The 5,155-nt window shown below is 33.0% G+C and overlaps 1 pseudogene; it reads left to right on the top strand.

Moving 5' to 3' along the window:
- The first annotated feature begins 770 nt into the window (after positions 1-770).
- LOC118610615 lies at positions 771-889 on the top strand (annotated as a pseudogene).
- The last annotated feature ends 4,266 nt before the right edge of the window (positions 890-5,155 follow it).

A 5,155-nucleotide genomic window follows, 5' to 3' on the forward strand; every position in this document is an offset into this window, starting at 1 on the left:
TAAACTTGGCATGCAGCTGAACCCCTCTCAGGATTATGCCACTGGACACCTACTACACAAAGCCTCACTGATAAGACCAGGAGACTTAGAAGCTTTGCTTGGTACATAGAAAGAGACAAAGAAAGGCAGCCAAAATGGGAAGACAAAGAAACAGAAACCATGTGAGAGAACAGAACAGAGATCTGAATCTAACAGAGTCAAGTAATTTAACAGATGTGGAGTTCAAAACACTGGTTATAAAGATACTCAATAAACTTAAGGGAAGTATAGATGAATTGAGAGATTTAACAAAGACATAGTAAACATTAAAATAGAAATGGAAATTATAAAGGGAACCAGTCAGAAATTAAGAACACATTATTTGAGATAATGACTATGTTACATGGAATAAACAGAGTGGATAAAAAAGAGGATCAAATAACCGATATAGAGAAAAAAGAAGCCAAGGCTATAATAATAATTTAAGAAGCCTATGGAACACTATTAAATGTAAAAAATATCCATGTCATAGGGGTACCTGAAGGAAAACAAGACAGCAAAGAGCTATTTTAAAAAATAATGATGGAAAACTTCCCTCACCTGGTGAAAAAAATAGTCATAAAACCCCAGGAAGCTCAGAAAGTTCCAAAAACCAGTAACCCAAAGAGGCCCACACCAAGACACATCATAATTAAAGTGCCAAAGGTTAAATACAAAGAGATCATCTTAAAGGCAGCAAGAGAAAAGCAGTTAGTTACCTACAAGGGAGTACCCATAAAACTGGCAGCTGAGTCTACAGCCATGTCACATTGAATGTGCCTGATCTTGTCTGATCTCGAAAGCTAAGCAGGGTCAGGCCTGGTCAGTACTTGGATGAGAGACCACCTAGGAATACCAGGTGCTGTAGGTGTTAAAAACAAACAAACAAACTGGCAGCCGATCTCTCAAAAGACACTTTAACAGAACAGAGGGCTTGGCACATAATATTCGACATAATGAAAACCCAGGATCTTCAACCAAGAATAATTTATCCAGCAAAACTATCATTTAGAGTCAAAGGACAGAGAAAGAGCTTCCCAGACAAAAATAAGCTAAAGGAATTTATCACTACTAATCCAGCATTACAGGAAATGTTGAAGGGACTTCTTTAAGAAGAAAAAACATGTATCAAAAACAGGAATAAAGAATAGTAACAACTACATTCCTATGAATAAGTACCTCAAATGGAAAAGAATTAAGTGCTCCAATCAAAACATAGAGTGGCTGAATGGATAAGAAAACAAGACCTCTACATATGCTGCTTACAAGAGATTCACTTCAGATTAAAAAACATACACAGACTAAAAGGAAGGAGATGGAAAAAGATATTGCCTTGATGGACCTAGAGGGTACTGAAATGTCAGATAGTGAAAGGCAAATATCACCTGATTTTATGTGTGTGTGAAATCTTAAGAAGAAAATAACAAAAATTCTCTATATGAGTTTATATATGAGAATATTTTGAGGGCTACTAGATGGGAGAGTGGTTGGGGGGGATGGCGAGAAAGGGAAAAGGGATTAAGAACTACAAATGGATAGTTACAAAATAGACAAAGAGATATAAAGTGTAGCATGAGGAAAATAGTTAATGCAATAAATACGTAAGAGGGAAAAAGGGTACTAGATTTAGTATGATGATTACTTTGTGAGCTATATAGATCTCTAATCACTACACTGTACAACTGAAACTAATATATTATTGTAAGCCAACTATAACTGGGAAAAAACTCATTGAACTGTACAATGTAAATATGAGCAACTAATTGTCTATTATATTTCAATAAATGCAGAAAGAAAAAAAGATTGAAATCATACAAAGTATCTGCTCTGGCTACAAATAAATCAAACTAGAAACAAATTACAGAATGAAAACTCCAATTTACAAATAAATAGAAAGTAAACAATACACTCATAAATTTCCAATGGTAAAAAAAGAGATTCCAAGGTAAATTAGAAAATGCTTTACTGGAGCACTTATATCTACTACTAAGGTTTCCACCACGAATGTAAGAAAAAGTTTTTTAATGAATCTAAAATTTGAGTTTACATTAAAAGTGCTGGAAAATTATTTCTCTTACACCTTTGTCTTCTGGTTGATTTTATTTTAAAAGCTTAAAGTTCAAAACTAATTTAGATTAAAATCAAAGTGATGATTTGTCAATAACGAAACTAATTGCTCTGAGGTGAATAAAATGAAAACACATTCCAAAACATTTGGAATACAGCAAAAGTAGTTCTTAGGAAAAAAAACTATAAATATAAATGCCTACATTAAAAAAAATGATCTCAAATCAATAACCTTACCTTTTACCTTTGTAAAATACAAAAACAGTAGACTCAACCTAAAGACTAGAGTGGAAACTAAAGTAGGTAATAGAAATTAATAAAATCAATGAAACCAAAAGTTAGTTCTTTGAAAAAATCAAGAAAACTGACAAAACTTCAGCTGGACTTACCAAGAGGAGACTCAAATGGCTAAAATCAAAATTAAAGTGGGGCCATTACTAATGATGTCACTGAAATCAAAAGGAGTAAAATAGCATGCTATGAAAAAAATGTATGTCAACAAATTAGTTAACCTAAATGAAATGGACAAATTACAAGAAATAAAAATTACAAAATCTTAATTATGAATAAATAGAAAATCTGAACAAACAAATATGAGTAAGGAGATTGAATCAGTGATAAAAAAAAATCTTCCAACAAAGAAAATCCCGGGACCAGATGGCTTCCCTGGTGAATTCTACCAAACATTTAAAGAAGAATTAGCACTAATCCTCCTCAAAATCTTCCAGAAAGGAAAAGAGAAGAGAACACTTTCTAACTCATTCTATGAGGCCAATATTACCCTGATAGCAAAGTCTAACAAAGACATTACAAGAAAAGTCAAATAGACCAATATCTCTTATAGATATAGATGGAAAAATTCTCAACAAAATACTAGCAATCAAACCAACAGCATCTTTAAAGGATTTTACACCATGACTGAGTGGGTTCCTGGTTCAACGTATGGAAATTATAATACACAACATAAATAAAATAAAGGGAGAAAGATACACTCCATTAATATGAAGTATCCAGAACAAGCAAATCTACAGAGACAGAAAGCAGATTTGTGTTTGCCAAGGGCTAAGAGGAGGAGGAAATTGGAATGACCTCTCCCCATTAATGATACAGAATTGCCTTTGAGGGTGATAAAAATGTTCGAGAATTGGGTAGTCATGATGGTTGCTAAACATTGTGAATGTACTAAAAGCCATTAAATTGTACACTTTAGAAATGGTGAAAAAGTTAAATTTTATATTAGGTAAATTTTATCTCAATTAAAATTAAAAGCTTAGCTACCCAAATTTTGTAATTGATGGAAGAATACAACAACAACAAAAATCTAGGGTCATGTATTTACTGTTTTGGTGCCACAAAAATATATGAGGACTAAAATTACCAAAAGAAAATGATACTTACACATTTGATAAAATCCTAAGGCATCAGCTTTTCCATTGTTTTCTTACGTTTTTCCAAACAAATCAGTTTTCATTCAAATCAAATGAGAGAAATTAAAAAAAAATAAGAGCTTTTGCTTTATTTGTGGCTTACGGCTGATTGTTTGAGACTGTTAAATACTCTAAGTGTTTATTTTTTCCCTTTTCTTTTTTTTCTTGTTTTATAAGCTTTTGTCCATTTGAAAATTTTTTAGAAACTATTTTTAGGTAACATTGGTTAATAACATTATATCAATTTTAGATGTACAACATTACAATTCAATATCTGTATACTCTATTGCTTGCTCACCACCAAAAGTCTATTTTCTTTCTGCTACCATATATTGAGACAAAATGCTTCTTTCTTAATCTATAAAATGTGGAAGCATCCATCTCAGAAGTAGATGTAGCTGTCCTGCTGGCAAGCCAGCCAGAACGAGCACCTGGTATTATAATATAATTTGGGGGAGAAGCAAAATTTTGCATTCTGATCCCTGTTCTTAAGATTCATACAATGTTATTGATAAGAACAATGCCACTCTCGTGGAACACAGGCGGTCCACAAATAAGGGCTCATTTCTCTGACCCGATCTCTTCGAGCTACTGGTAGAAGAAAGGGGATGCCTTCACAGAGAGAACTGTAGTCAAGAATGTATTCTTAAGAGGGGTGGAACTTTAGGTAGAAATCAAGCAATGATGAAAAGGATTTGGAAAGTCAAAAGAGAGAATAATTCAGGAAAAATAAAGAATCTTTAGGTATGGAAATATCAACAAAAGACAAGACTCCACAAAGAGACTGGTTTGCCTGGATTTTAGGAAACGTGTTAGGGAAATGATTTTAAAAATGTTAATAATGGTCAGGTCATATTATATAGAGGGCTTCAAAAACCAGTTTGAAGAGTCTAAAATTGGAATTATGAAGAAGGTAGACAAAATTAAAAAAAAAAAAACACTGAGGCATTTAAACCATGAGAGTAACTTCATGAAAAGGGCAAAGGAAAATCAGCCTGACGATAGCACCCAAGTTTGGGTATAGAGGACAGAAGAAAAAAGGTAAGATGCTTATCCTTTTGCAAGTTAACCATTAAATATCTTTTAATGCTAGTACATTTTTTTACCTTTACTATTATAATTTATCTCAAATCGAAAGGCCACCCTATGCTTCCAACTACATCTATAACTTTTTTAAAAAGCACATCTCCGGTTTCCTTGATATGTCTAACTGCAGAGTTTCTCACCAGCATTCAGACTACTGAGTAAAAGACATTATTTTCCATCCTGAAAATATGCTCTGCTGTCCCATTGTTCTGAGCTTTGATAGGAGAATGTGGTATGGAGACCAAAGAAAATTTAAGTCCTAATTTGTAAAAATTTAGTGTTGTGTAGTAGAGTTGATGACCCTTTATTATATTTCCTTCCTAGTAAATCAATACAATCTCAATTTTTTATACTGGGTTACTTCCTTGAAGAGAGAAACTTGTTGACTCACTCCAAGATTCTGAGGTCCTGAGTGATATAAATACCAAGGCCTTCTGAGAACTTATAAATCTACATCTCTGCTCAGGTTTCTAAAATGGAACTCATTCTGACATATTCACTAAGAAAACTGTAACTAATTGGAACGAATAGAAAATGTCAATAGGAGAAACTATTTG

The sequence above is a fragment of the Rousettus aegyptiacus genome, unplaced genomic scaffold (genome assembly GCF_014176215.1).
Source record: "Rousettus aegyptiacus isolate mRouAeg1 unplaced genomic scaffold, mRouAeg1.p scaffold_m13_p_12, whole genome shotgun sequence".
NCBI lineage: Eukaryota > Metazoa > Chordata > Mammalia > Chiroptera > Pteropodidae > Rousettus > Rousettus aegyptiacus.